Source organism: Mobula hypostoma, chromosome 6 (assembly GCF_963921235.1).
Source record: "Mobula hypostoma chromosome 6, sMobHyp1.1, whole genome shotgun sequence".
In the NCBI taxonomy this organism is placed as follows: Eukaryota; Metazoa; Chordata; class Chondrichthyes; order Myliobatiformes; family Myliobatidae; genus Mobula; species Mobula hypostoma.
Genome location: NC_086102.1, coordinates 35,846,133 through 35,861,929, shown reverse-complemented (window position 1 = coordinate 35,861,929; position 15,797 = coordinate 35,846,133). Strand labels below are relative to the sequence as shown.

Below are 15,797 nucleotides of genomic sequence, written 5' to 3'. Positions count from 1 at the left end.
TCCATTTGAGTTCCCAACAAGCAACCACAGTAATAATGGAAATTGCAAGTACAGTATAGGCATGGTTCCATTTGATAAATAAGTTATTATATTATAAGTGAAATAAATTATTTTATTTCACTGACCACGGAGCAACACCCCTTCTATTTCTATGTAGAAGACAAGCTGAAAGAAGATAATGTAAGGATTTGTATTTCATAATGGCGGAAATATGCCCAGAAAATCTCAGAATATACCCCCTGCTGGAAATCCTCATTCTATAAAATGTGTTCATTGCTAAGTGGACAAATATCCCTCAACAGTGATGATGTAAGTAGACAGATTATCTATTGGTGATGGTTGATAAATAATTGTTGGTCAGAGTGCCTTGGTAAGTCAAATTTGAAGGCAGAATGCAGGGTTAATGGCAGGATTCTTAGCAGTGTGCAGGAACAGAGGGATCTTGGGGTCCATGTCTACAAATTCCTCAAAGTTTCCATGCAAGTTGATAGAGTGGTTAAAAAGGTATATGGTGTATTGACCTTCATTTTTTGGTGGGGTGGGGCGGTGGTTGATTTCAAAAGCCGTGAGGTAATGTTGCAGCTCTATAAAACCCTGGTTAGACCACACTTGGAATATTGTGGTCATTTCCAGTCACCTATTTATAGGAAGGATGTGGAAGCTTTAGAGAGGATGTAGAGGAGATTTCTCAGGATAATGTCTTGTATGGATAGGTTGAGCAAGATAGGACTTTTCTCTTTTGAGTGAAAGACAATGAGAGGTGACTTGATAGAGCTGTAGAAGATGAGAAGAGGCATAGATCCAGTGGATAACCAAAGACTTTTTTCCCAGGGTGGAAATGGCTAATGCCAGGGGGCATAATTTTAAGGTGATTGGAAGAAAGCATATGGGGATGTCAGAAATAAGTTCTTCACACAGAGATTTGTGGGTGCATAAAACACCCTGCCAGGGGTAATGATAGGGGCAGATACATTATGGACATTTAAGGAACTCTTAGATAAGTTCATGGATGATAGAAAAATGCAGGGCTACGTAGAATGGAAGGGGTAGATTGATCTTAGAGTAGGTTAAGGTCAGTACAACATTTTGGACTGAAGTACTCTTACTGTGCTGTAGTATTCTATGTTCTGCGCTCTATGCTCTCAAGGGAGTGGTCCTCTACTCTCCTTTTAGGGAATATCCAACAGGGTGCAAGATGGGAGTCCAGATAGACATCGCGCCTGAAAGATGGTTCTTCCAAAACTGTACAACTTTCCTTTTTGACTGATGTTTTTCCATGATTTACGTACTCTATTCTCTAGAATGCATCTTGAACCTGCAGCCTGCTTACTTAGCAAGAGAGGTCCTACTGAAGCGAGGCTAATGCTCTTAGTGAGCCATTAGTTCAACACTTACCAGCAGTGAATCAAAAGGAATGTGAGAAAGCTTTGAAAATTAAGGCAATTTCTGTGTTTTGCCACTATAGCTGATTGTACTGACATGATAAACAATCCAGGAGTCAAACTGGATCAGTGCTTCAGGACACTCAGATTAACTAGTTGTTTACATTCTGCCCTCTGCACAAGGGTTTACAAAAAACGCTCAGTGGCAGTGATAATCATGTCAATCCTAAACGTCATTAGGTTAAATGCTTGTATAAGGCAGTTTGCAATTAGGTATCACTAGTGAGATCATAGATATAGTATTTCACCATACGAACATATAAATCTAGTTTGGATAACATATGTTCTACTACCAAAGCCTTAGCAAGACTACAGTGAGTTGATGAATGTAGCTCATGTCTAGCCATAATAGTAGACTATAATACATCATGCAGGGTTTCAATCCTTTAGATTCAATAGGTCAGAGACCTCCTAATGTGATCATCTAAAGATGTCCAGATAGTTGAAAGAGAAAGGAAACCAGTTTTGAAAGCTTTAATTGTAACAGTGGCTGATGATATCTTGGTGTTACCCATACTTGGCAGCAGAATTCAAGTATTCTGTCCAACATTCACACTGAATACTTCAGAGGCTGATTGGGAGGGTGGTGATATGTTATCCTTCCAAATTTGGAAGAAAATAACGGGTTCCAAAATTCTGTGGTAGATATAACACCAACAGGATGAAGAATCAGCTGTAAAATTCTCAGAGCAACACAGGCAAACTACTGGAGGAACTCAGCAAGTCAGGCAGCATCTATGAAGGAGAATAAAGAGTTGATATTTCAGGTCAAAACCCTTCATCAGGACTCAGTTCTCAATTAGGAGGATAACTCTCTCATTGATATCTAAAAGTAATCACTGATAGCCCATTTACAGCAGTATTATCACTGAATGGACATTGTATAGGAAATAATGATTGCTATGCTAGTTTGCTTGGAGATCTTGAATATTTTAAATAATTGTCTAATAGTTTGTAATGAATGGAATTTACTTAATGAGCTAAACATAATGGCCTCTCTTTCCTTCAGTGTTTCTTCTTCCCTTGCATTAACTTCAGTGCTTGATTATCTTGATAATTTTATTGCTTTTGCCTAAATCTGTTACATTTTAGGGAATGAACAGATTAAGACAATGAACTTTCATTCATTTAAATTACGACATGCCATGAATATTAAAATGAATTAATTTTTTCAAGGTTGACATCTTATATCAGACATCAATCCTGGCAACACACACAAGATGCTGGAGGAACTCAGCAGGCCAGGCAGCGTCTATGGAAAAAAGTACAGCTGATGTTTCAGGTGAACCGCTTTGGCAGGACTGGAGAAAAAAAAGTTGAGGGGTAGGTTTGAAAGGTGGAGGGAGGGGAGAGAGAAACACCAGGTGATAGGTGAAACTTGGAGGGGGAGGGATGAAGCAAAGAGCTCAGAAGTTGATTGGTGAAAGAGACAGAATGAGATGGAAGGAAGTAGAAAGAGTGGGGTGGGGGTGGGGAGGAGCACCAGAGGGAGGCGATGGGCAGGCAAGGAAATAAAAAGAGAGAGGGACAAGGAGATTGTGAAGGGGCGGGGGGGAAGCATCACTGGAATTTTGAGAAATCGATATTCATGCCATCAGGTTGGATGCTACCGAAACAGAATATAGGGAGTTGTCCCTTCAACCTAAGTGTGGCCTTACCTGACAGTGGAGGAGGCCATGGATGGACATATCGAAATGGGAATGGGAAGTGGAATTACAATTTAAAATGGTTCATAGGGCTTATATGACCAAGGATAAGTTATCTCATTTTTATAGGGATATATCTCCCTACTGTGATAGATGTAACAATGGAAAAGCTTCATTTATTCATACGTTTTGGACATGCCCAAGTCTTGGAAAATATTGAAAGGAAGTATTCCAAACTTTTTCTGTACTCTTTAAAGTAAATTTTAAGCCTAATCCTTTGACTGCCCTATTTGGTATTGTTGGAAGGAAAGATATCATTTTGAAGACACCTGATCTGCACATTCTGGCTTTTATCTCTCTTATGTCTAGGAGGGCACTTTTGTTTAAATGGAAGGATGCTGTCCCGCCTAATCATGCTCAGTGGTTACGGGATGTTATGGCATGCCTAAATTTAGAAAAGATTCGTTGTTCAATTTCTGAAACTAACCAAGATTTTCAAAATTTATGGAATTATTTTCATAATCTTTGACTTCTCGTTAAAGTGCAAAAGTTGGTTAATAGCATATTTTATTATCTGATAGTTTTTTTCCCCAAACAGCTTCGACTTTGGTAGTGGGTATAGATCTTTTTTCTTAATAAAATTATTTATATTCTAATATATGAATTAATCTAATCTATGTGAATATAGGGTAAGGAGTTCGTTAATGTGATTCAATATACTGTATCTGGTATTACTGTATGTTTTCTTTTGTTCTATAATATGTATTCTCTTGGACTGTATTCTTCTGTATAGAAATCAATAAAAATATTGAAAAAGAAAGTTATGGGAAGAAAGTGGAAGAATGGGATTGTGAAACAAGAATCAGTCATGATTGAAAGGCTGAGTAGACTCAAGGGACTGATTGGCCTAATTCCACTCCTGTATCTTTTGGTCCTAAAGTTTTTAACACTTCCTGGCACAGAATCCAAAAATTCTTGAAATGAACAAAATGATTTTTTAATAGGTAAATGCACCTTATTATTTGTTAATTTGTTTGTAGTGATATTGCTTTATGTGTTGTGTGTGAGTTATATGTACTGTGTGTGCTCCTTGGCTTGTTGTTTCATGCGGAGGTATTCATTGTACAGTTGAATGACAAGGAACTTGAACTTGAGTTGATTTTTATTCAGCAATTCAACCCCACTTTCACTCTGACCTGCTTTGTCTTTGATCTGTAATATTGTCCCAATGAAGCTCAATCTACGCTTTGTGACCACATTATTAAGTACTTATGTCCACCGAATGTATGTTTGTGATCCTCTACTGCTGTAGCCCATCCACTTCAAGGTTTGATGTGGTCAGAGGTGCTCTTCTGCACACCATTAATGTAAAACATGGTTCATTGAGTTACTGTTGCCTTCCTTTCACCTTGAACCAATCTGGCCTCTCTCATTAACAAGGCATTTTTGCCCACGAACTGCTGCTCTCTGGATGTTAATTGTTTTTTCACACCATTCTCTGTAAATTCTAGAGCAGGGGTAGACAGCCTTAAGCACAAATGATTTTCTAGCACGCGCTATTCATTAATTTGAGGCAAAACATAACTAGATGTATTTTAATGGATAATTCCCATATTTCAAGTTTTTTATGGCATTTATCTGGCCCACCATCCACTCATTAACACATGATCTGGCCCACAGAGGCAAAATGGTTGCCGACCCCTGTTCTAGAGACAAAAATCCCAGGTAAACAGCAGTACTGGGATATTCAAACACCCTGTTTGGCACCAACAATCAATCCACAGTCAAAGTAACTTAGATCACATTTCCTTCTCCTTCTGATGTTTGGTCTGAACAACAACTGAAACTCTTGCCCATGTCTGTATGCTTAGATGCATTGAGTTGCTACCACGTGGTTGGCTGATTAGGTATTTGTATTAATGAGCAGGTGCACCTAATAAAGTAGCCACTGAGAGTAAGTTTGAGAAACAACATCTCATCTTCCAGCTAAACATATTACAATTTTCAGGGAAACTGATCAATTCTGATGGAAGAAGACCAACCCAGAATGTTCACTCTTTGCAGATGCTACCTCACCTGCTGAGTACCTCCAGCTTTCTCTTTATTTTAGATTTCCAGCAATTTATAATTCACAATTCTGCAATTTTTCTCTCTCTCTCTCTCTCTCTCTTTTTCTCTGTCTCTCTCTCCTGTCCTTTGTCCTTCAATTTTCATCTCCTGCTGCCAGATCAGCTGTGGTTAACAAGCCTTCGCCATCCATCTTCATTTAGCATCATCACTATCTGTTCATTTAGTCTTTCTTAGTCTCCACCCTATCATACACATTCCCTTTGTCCTTACCACTCCTGCTTCTTCTCTGCAATTTAAAACATTCTTGGTTTTTTAGCTTTTTCTTTTTCTGAAAGAAACCATCAACTTGAAACATTAACTCACCTACTGTCTCTACACACGCTTCCTGGCCTGTATTCCCAACATTTTTGTTTTCAGATTTTCAGCATCTGCAGGTTTTTTTTGCCTTTGGATGGTAAAGCTTTTCTTTTATATCCTTTGATTTCAATGTACGAACAGTATTTCTCATCAATCATCTAACATTTTCTTCATATATATTTATCACTTTTTTTAACAGAGGCCGGGTCCACCAAAATAATCCGCAGAAATATATTAAAATAATGAAATATTGTTCTGAAGACAAAGCTATGTGAAACTTGCAAACTGTTGTTCCTGCCCCTGCTGATTTATTTGTCTTATAATTCTTACGATCCTATTGCCAAGAATGGCTCAGTTCCAGTTTGGTTTACTTTTTCTTTGTTATATGTCATCAGCAAAACTGGGTATTTGGGGTTATTAAACAATTATGCATAAAATGCATTAATTCTGCTTTCCATAATGAATGGTAACAACATTGGTTACAACAATAATCAAATCAACATACTCTTCCTTCAGTTAGTCCTGACGAAGGGTCTCGGCCTAAAACGTCGACTGCGCCTCTTCCTATAGATGCTGCTTGGCCTGCTGCGTTCACCAGCAACTTTGATGTGTGTTGCTTGAATTTCCAGCATCTGCAGAATTCCTGTTGTTTGCGCTTAAATTCACTACTGCGAAGCCTCTTCCGGTGATGCCTACACCGAAGAAGTTTAGATCCTCTCTTCGACGGGAGTTCAGTGAAACCATCTCTCACTGCTCCCCATCTGTAATTTCTTCGGCTCTTCAACTTTTCTTCTCCGATCATTTTGCATCTCCCCCTCCCCTCCAGCTTTCAAATCCCTTACTCACTCTTCCTTCAGTTAGTCCTGACGAAGGGTCTCGGCCTGAAACGTCGACTGCGCCTCTTCCTCTAGATGCTGCTTGGCCTGCTGCGTTCACCAACAACTTTGATGTATGTTGCTTGAATTTCCAGCTGTTGTTTATATTTAAATACATCCCTTTGCTGTCTATGTTTTCACATTTTTGAACCTTTTCCTCCAAGATACGTTAGTTCTTTACTGACTGGCATATTCCACAAACAAATATGCAGGCTAGAAGTCTGGTTGTGCAGAGCGGTTAAAATAAAACCATATGAATAACATTATCATATATATTGCCAAAACTGTAAAAAATAAATCTTTTAAAGTAGATTTTGGGGACATTTTCTCAGTAATTAGTTATAACCACAAATTTGAGACCCTAGTCATACATCTGAAAGCAGAAAAAAGGTTATTACTATAACTTCCATGAACTTAAGATTCTTCAGACTTTAAACAAAATGACTACACTTACATAGATAGGTTGATGTGCATTTCAGAGTAAGAATTTCATGATAAATATTTTTTTGCTTTGACAGTCAAAAATTGTACTATTGTTTTGTTTCAATTTAATGTTTATAATAATTAAATTGAAATATATAATTGCTGCAAAATAAATAGTTATCAGAATTAAAAATAATATATCTTTCCAATAATTTGCAAAAAGAAACAAACAATCTAAACCTAGATTATTATATCTGAAGAGGTCAATAAGTTTGAATTTTAAAATGGAACAAGTTAATTTTATAATATGTTGTTTCCACAGAATAAATTGCATAAGCGGTTAATATGATTCTGAAGATAAATGTGCCCATAATATTGCAATCGATTTGCCCTCTCTGTGATTCCACAAACAACATGGGACCATACCACCTGATTTACAGCTGCTGGCACTTACTTTATATTCAGGCCATTAAGATACAGTGGGGGATGTGTTTGTCATTTGCCAAGCTGTCAAAATCGTGACTGTCTATTTGCTGGTAAACTTTTGACTATCTGTTCACGGATATTCTTCTGATTGTTTGTTTGCTGTCTCAGTTTTGTGAGCAAAGAATCACCTGGCCTTTGTGTTGGTGAATAGCTTCTGCTGGCAGTGATCATAGTCCCGCTATGATTTTACAATGCACCTGGTCCAAGGAATTTTGGAAGTCTTTGGCTGGATGAGACTCTGGACAGGACCTGAGGTCAATGGCTCTGATTGGGATATGGGGTGAAGTTGTGGGTGTTAATGGCTGGAGGAGGGGAAGGAACTCACAACCCATTCTGATCAGTCAGCATAAAGATTTAATCTACTTGCCTTGTATGTCATCCAATTTCTTTTGACTTTCTTTTCTCTAAGTTGTGTTATTGCATTGTTTGCATAAAAAGTTCCTTTGCCTTCCTTAGTTTTATTACCTGGTGGTTACTGGTCTGTTTAGCCAGTATTTTAAAATATGCTGCTGCATTTATTGGTAATTACAATTACTATGTCCAATAATATTATTTATTATAAACAGTACTCCAAAAACACTCCCTATGCTTTAATAGAAAATGTTTAAGAGAGATTATGGTTAAAAAATATCATCTATCTTGCTTATGCAGCTTTTGCTTCACTTTAAAAAAAATTATTTTCCTATCCTTATTTTTGCTTTTAAAAAAATTGAATGTATTACTACATTCAGTGCTAAATCAACAGCACAGTGGTGACAGATGGCTGTAACATTGCCATTAATTAACATGTTTTTGCCAATAACTTTCTCACTGATGCCTAGTTTTTCAGCATTTGCTCCAGGCTCATTACAGCCTTGGCATAAACCAAGAAGCTGAATTCCAGAGGTGATGTGAGAATGACTGCCCTTAACATCAAGGCAGCATTTGACTAAGTGTGGCAGTCAGGCAGGCTGCTAAAATTGAAGTTAATCTAGAAAACACTCCATTTGGTGTAGTCACACCTTACAACAGAGGTTCCCAACCCAGGGTCCACGAACCTCTCGGTCAATGGTAGGTGATTTTAGCAAAAACAAATGTTGGGAACACCTGCCTTATATAAAGCTAAATGGTTATGGTTTTGAAGATATATCATCCAAGCCCCAGGACTTCACTGCAGAATTTCGGTGTCCTCTACTTTGGCACTATCAAGTACTTCACCAATAACTTTCCTTCCATTACTACTCAGAAGTGGGAATGTTTGCTGAATCCCCTCAATAAATGAAATACTCTGTGCTTGCAGGAAGTAAGACCTTGCCATTTTTGGCTGAAAAATGACAGAGAACATTGAGCCACGTAAGTACAAATAAATGGCTGTCTCCAAAAAGAGAGTAAAAAATCAAAATGCTGGAGGAACTCAGCAGGTCAGGCAGAATCTGTGGAGGGAAATTTTCTGTTGCACAAGAGATTCTGCAGATGCTGGAAACCTAGAGCAGCACACACAAAATGCTGGAGGAACTGAGCAGTTCTGGCAACATCTATGAAAATGAATAAACAGTTGACGTTTTGGGCCAGGACCCTTCATCGGGACTGGAAAGGAAGAGAGAAAATGCCAGAATAAAAAGGTAGAGGGGAGGGAGGATAGCTAAAAAGTGATAGGTAAAGCTATGTGGGTGGGAAAGGTAAAGGGCTGGAGAAGAAGGAATCTGATAGGAGAGGAGAGTGGACCATGGAAGAAAGGGAAGGGGAGGGGCACCGGGGGAGGTGATCGGCAGGCGAGGAGAAAAGTTAAGAGGCCTGAGTGGGGAATGAAAGAAGAAGGAAGGGGGAGGGGAAAAGAAAAAAGAGAGAAAAATACTGGAAGGAGAAATCAATGTTCATGCCATCAGCTTGGAGGCTACTCAGACAGAATATGAGGTGTTGCTCCTCCACCCTGAGGGTGGCCTCATCATGGCAAAAGAGGAGGCCGTCGACTGACATGTTGGAATGGGAATGGGGATAGGAATTAAAATAGTTGGCCACTGGGATATTCTGCTTTTGGCAGATGGAGTGGAAGTGCTTGACAAAGCAGGCCCCCAATTTACGTCACGCCTTACCAATGTAGAGGAACAATGGAGACAATAGATGATCTCAACAGATTTGCAGGTGAATTGTTGCCTCACCTGGAACGACTGCCTGGGGACCTGAATGGAGGGGAGGAATGGGCAGGTATAGCATTTTTCTTGTTCGTTAGGGATATGTGCCAGGAGAGAGATTAGTGGGGAGGAATGAATGGATAAGGGAATCATGGAGGGAATGATTCCTGGGGAAAGCAGGAAGTGGGGTGAGGGGGAAGTAAAGATTTGTCTGGTGATAGGATCCTGTTGAAGATGCTGGATATTGTGGAGAATGATGTGTTGAATGTGGTGTGTGAGGACAAGGACTCTATCTCTGTTAAGGCGGCAGGAAGAGCGGTTGAACGCTTTTGTCTGGGAAATAGAGGAAATGCAAGTGAAGGCAGCATCAGTGCTGAAGAAGGGCTTTGAAGATGTTCAGGAAAGGAAAGCCTCATCCTGGGAACAGACACAGCAGAGATGAAGGAACTGAGAAAAGGGAATAGCATTTTTGCAGAAGGCGGGGTTGGGAAGACATATAGTAAAGATAGTTGTGTGAATTGGCAGGTTTATAAAAGAGTTCAATAGACAGTTTGTCTCCAGAGATGGAGACAGAAAGATTGAGAAAAGAGAGAGAAGTGTCAGAAATGGACCAAGTGAATCTAAGAACAGGGTGGAAGTTGGAGGAAAAGGTTGATGAAGTTGATGAGCTCCAGCATGGGTGCCTGAAGCAGCACCAATACGGTTATCAATGTAGTGCAGAAGGAGTTGGGGAGCATTCTCAGTTAAGGCTTTAAACATGGAATGTTCCACGTAGCCAGCGATGTTTCAGGTCGAGATTCTTCATCGGTCCAGAGGAAGGGTCTACACCCCAAATGCTGATCATCTGCTTTCATGCACAGATACCGCCTGTCCCACTGATTTCCTCCTGTGCTTTGTTCTTTGCTTCAGATTTCAGGATCTGCAATCTCTTGTATCTCCACCCAAAAGAGAGTCTAACCACCCACCTTTGACACTTAAATTACCAGCATTGAATCCCAATCATCAGCACCCTGGGGACGCACAACTCAACCAGAAACTCAACCGGAGCATGCCTATAAACACCAGGAGTATAAGTCCAGATTAGAGGCTAAATATTGTCATTTTTTGACACTCCAAAACTTTTCCCATCTTTACAAGGCACATGTCAGCACCATAATAGAATACTGTCCTTTTGCTGGGGTGAATGTAGCTCCAGCAACTCATGATAAGCACAGCCTAAACCAGAATAAAGTACTTCACTCAATTAGAATCTATCCATCACCCTAAACTTTCATTTGCTCCACTATAATATTTCTTAGTTGTAGGGTGTATCACTCACAAAATGCACTGCAGTTGCTTATTTAGGCTATTTTGATAGCACCTCCTAAAAGATGGAACCTCTACCACTAGGTAGGACAAGGGCAGCAGGTCCATGCATATAAGACTATCTGTATGTGCCCTGAAAAGTTGCACAGCATTAGGCCCATGGCATTTCAAGTGTTTACTTTGAAAGAGCTACAAAGACCTCCATTACCCTGCTCTTTGCATTCACTTCTCAGATTTCTTGTTTTAAGGCATATATTTAATTCTGCTTAGAATATACTTCAATTCTCTTTTGAGATAATGCATTGCAGCTCAAGAGTCTACAAACATTCCTTGACTTACAAAAGGGATCATATGTAGAAAACATTTTGTTATATGAAATATTGTCAATGGAAAAGGAGGGATAAAATAGTTTATGAGAATTTTGGTCCAATATATTCCCTTACAAAGAAAGTGGTCTGCAATTTCTTTTCGAAACTAAATAAGCTTATAAATTGATAAACAATGCAATCATATCAAAAATTCATAAACAAAAATATTTACATTGAAGAGGTATTTCTTACGAAAAGTCTTAATTTATTCCCTGGGAAATGTTTCCATTTGCCTTAAAGCTGCTGATGGAAACCTCCAGTGAAAACACTTCTGACTCCAAACAGAATTTCACATGATATTCAACACCTCTCCCAAGTCTCTTCATATTCTCCTCTTTCAAAGGAAGATAGAAATAGATACTCCACATACCTGGTGGGTTTAGAAATCTAGAGGGATGAAGAGAAAGGGGTAGGTGATTTGTTATCACCTACAAAATAAAGTCTACCCAAGAATATTCCAACAAGTGTATGTATTTGAACCATTCATTCTACATATGTGGCTCTTTATTCTTTCCTCAGCTTCGTAATATTTGTTTAAAATATCTATACATTTATATCCACTTGCTTTTATGAATTATGATGAAAGTTCATCAACTTGAAACCTTGTTTCTTTCTCCACAGATTCTGGTGGATCTGAATTTTCCAATGTTCTTTATTTTCTGTTCCCATCACTGTCTCTGTTTTCTCAGCCCCTCCATTCTTTTTGCACTGATTTTAATTTTATAACTTTCAGGTAGAGTCTGACTGGCCAGTAGTAACACATCTCCCCAATTTAGCTCGTCAAAATTTATCATAATTCTTAAGATTTCATTTTTTAATTTAGAGCATTCAGGGTTCTAATATTCCTATCCCTCCAAGTCAGATGTGATCTTGAAAGTTCAATAAGCTACTTCTATAATTGAATACCACAATACCATGAAGTATTCCACGTTAAACCAGTATGAAATTACTGGAGATACTCCATATTGTGGGCTTATTTTCTTCTGAAAGAATTATAGGCAACTCCTGAAAGCTGAAATAAGCATATTGGCAGCTTTTTTATGAGACATTTGGTTTTAAACTATGTCAAGTGATATGCACTATTTGCTTCCAGTCTTGCCACAAACTTCGTTATATATAGCTTCATCAATGCAATTGGATTACTTATGTTAATTTTTCCTTCTGTTTCTATAAAGATACCAATATACTGTTCTATTCAACTTTCCTCCTCTTGGATTCTCACTTGCACTAAAATCAAGATATATCAAAATTTGTGTCCTTACTTCCTATGTTAGGACCTCAGATTGGTGCAGTTCTTTATCATTATTCCTCTCTTTTCTTTCTTCTGCAATCTAAGGATAAATATGTTTTAATTGATCACGTTTTCCTAATTTACATAGTTTTTTTATCTCATTCTTTTCAAAGTCTAATCTTTGCAGTCCCTGGTTTCTTTAATTAAAACAGTAGCTCTGGTATCAAGAGAAATAATCTGACACATTTCCAAAGCCTATGTTATATTCATCCTAAATGTAACTGCAACATAATTAACTGAAATTGGCAGGTTTTCATGTCGCGTGGAAAATGAACAAATAAACAACAAGTGCAATTTCTGGAAATATTTCATGTTTTGGACAGATTTTCTTCTGAATCAGATAGGTTTATGGCAATTCAGGTACTATTTTGTCAGTCAATAATGTAGTAAAAATAATCCAAATACTAATCTTAAATGAGCCAATCAAATCATGAGTACTTACATTTTCAACAACTTAATGATAAGATAATACTGAGTTTGCTGCATATCTTAATGATGATTTATTAGGTAGGATCACTGACTTTAAAATATTTATCTCATCCTTTGGAAGAATAATGCATACTCTTAACAGAAACATTAAATGGATGCACCATCATTCATCTATTTTAATGCAAAATTCTTCAGACTTGAATCAATTTCAGGATTAAGTTCACAGTTAAATATCCTTTTCTCTAAATTTTGTAACTTGGGTACAAAATTGATATTAATGGTGGAGATGAAGATTGCTTCCTCCTGTAGGAAATTAATTCTATTTAGGGTGACAATTATTTTGTGTTTGCAAGGCATAGAAAGTAATTGATTACAATATTTAGTCAATATTCATTTTTCCACTTACCCAAGTCACTTGTAGCTGCCAGGTCAGCTGTGCTCCATATGCCCCGTTCTTCTGCATGTAATCAGGTTTTCTGTTCCTTTGCCCAAGAGGTCATTATCCGAAAAGGAGAAACAGAAGGATTCATTATTTAAACATGGTAATAAAAACTGAACGTAGAGTAACATGGGAAAAGTTACTAAATCTCAATTTATTGTACAAGTCTTTTCAATGGATCAGAAACCCGAGCAGGCAGCGTGGTCCAGTCATTGACTATGCTTTCTGTTTCATCTCCATCTTTCAACACATAACCTTTCTGTGAGATTTGCACTTGCTGTCGATTTAGCAAAATTAATGAACAATCGTACTGTTGAACAGTCCTGTCTGTGATGTACAATAAGTCTGGAAGAACTAGATGCAGAATATAAAACAGACACTGAAAATGAGCCACTGTTATCAGAATAATTATGGATTTTACTAAGAATGTTTCACCCATTCAATCTTATTTTAAAGGTTGCTCTGCATTTGTTTCATTTTGAAGGGATGATCTTCTATGGCATTTAAAATCATAAATGTGATACGTGCAAAAAAAGCCATTAAAACACCCCTGAGTATACAAGTATTTTCTCAATCAAAATCAACTCTTCAAAGATAAAGTCTGACTATATTGAGCCCTGATTTTAACACTGGGCACAACAACTGACTACAGTTTTCTGGGCACAAAGCACTCAAAAGACTTGGGCCATTTTGGTTCATCACTATTTAGAAGGCAAGAGTCCTAGCCAAATATGGCAGGAATGTTAAGTGGGAGCAAAATTCCATGAGGCACTCTGTTGGTGAGAAGTAAAGGGAATGATATGTGGTACATTGCTCTGTTCACCATGTACCACACAATATACTGTGTGGGCAGGACGTACAGGAGCCTTATGTCGCACAGCACCAGGTTCAGGATAAGTTATTACCCTACTACCATCAGGCTCCTGTACTGGCATGGACATCTTCACTCACCCCATCACTGAAATGTTCCCACCACCTATGGACTCACTTTCAAGGACTCTTCATCTCATGTTCTCAATACTTATGATTCTTTTTTCTTTCTTTTTGTATTTGCATACAAGGGGTGATTGATAAGTTCGTGGCCTAAGGTAGAAGGAGTCAATTTTAGAAAACCTAGCACATTTATTTTTCAATATAGCCTCCTCCTACATTTACATACTTAGTCCAGCGGTCGTGGAGCATACGGATCTTGAACCTCCAGAAAGTGTCCACAGCAGGGGTGATTGATAAGTTTGTGGCCTAAGGTAGAAGGAGATGAGTTATTAACTTCAAACTTTCTGCATGATCACTGAAAGCGTTGAACTGCAAGTGCATGTAACAAGGGCTGTATAACTCATCTCCTTCTACCTTAGGCCACGAACCTATCAAACACCCCTACTGTGGACACTTTCTGGAGGGTCCAAGATCTGTATGCTCCACGACCGCTGGACTAAGTGTGTAAATGTAGGAGGGGACTATGTTGAAAAATAAATGTGCTGGGTTTTCTAAAATTGACTCCTTCTACCTTAGGCCACAAACTTATCAATCACTCCTCGTAGTTTGTTGTATTTTGTACAGTGGTTGCTTGATCTGTTGAGTGTAGTCTTTTATTAATTCCGTTGCATTTCTTGCATTTACTATGAACGCCTGCAAGAAAATGAATCTCAGAATTGTATATTGTGACATATATGTACTTTGATAATAAGTTGATTTTGACTTTAATATTTGACTTCTTTTGTCTTCTATTGCACATTGGTTATTTGGCAGTCTTTGTTGCGTATAGTTTTCATAGATTGTTTTGTATTTCTTTATCTTCCTTCAAATGCCTGCAAGAAATGAATCCCAATGTAGTAGATGATATAGTAACACATACAAACTTCTGGAGGAACTCAGCAAGTCTGTCAGCATTTATGAAGGGAACAAAGAGCTGACATTTCAGGGCAAGCAAGACCTTTTGTCAGTCTTGACCTGAAACATCGGCTCTAATTCTTTCCATAGATGCTGCCAGACCTGCTGAGTTTCTCCAGCATTTAGCATGTGTTACTTTGGATCTTCAGCATCTGCAGAATCTCTTGTGTATTTTGGTGACATGCACATATAGTCATAATAAATCTACTTTGACTTTGAATACAGGAATGAAGTGAATAAGTATATGGTCAAATGAGAGGTACAACCTAGAACAGAGCAACACAAGAGTTTCTCATCTGGCTGGAATCAATGTTCTTGCTCTTGCTGGCCCTGATGAAACCTTAAAAATACGTTCACATTTTAAAATGCTTGGTCATTGTGAGGACATGATACAACTTATTACTGTCAAAGTTAGCAATATCAATGGAGTTGTATTGGAGTATCTATAAACATTGACAGCTATGGAATTTTGGTAGAATATGGGGAAGTTGATGAGAATATGGGAGAATTGAAGTAGGATTAATGTAGGGTTTGTGCATATGGATTATTGGTAGTTGGTGCAGATTTGATGGGCTGAAGAGTGTGCTTCCATTCTGTATCTCTCCCTGTCTCTGTGCTTCTATAAATCTAGCTATCACTTCCACCATTGACAATTAAAATCTCATTGG

General features: G+C 38.2%; 1 protein-coding gene across 1 annotated transcript in view; it reads right to left on the bottom strand.

Annotated features, from left to right (window-relative positions):
• The window catches only part of zpld1a (zona pellucida-like domain containing 1a), a 51,005-nt gene extending 37,701 nt beyond the window's left edge, over positions 1-13,304 (bottom strand). Inside the window, exon 1 of the mRNA XM_063050177.1 lies at positions 13,210-13,304. The gene's annotated coding sequence lies outside the window, so the exon portion shown is untranslated. The remainder of the gene's footprint in view (positions 1-13,209) is intronic.
• Positions 13,305-15,797: the final 2,493 nt, after the last annotated feature.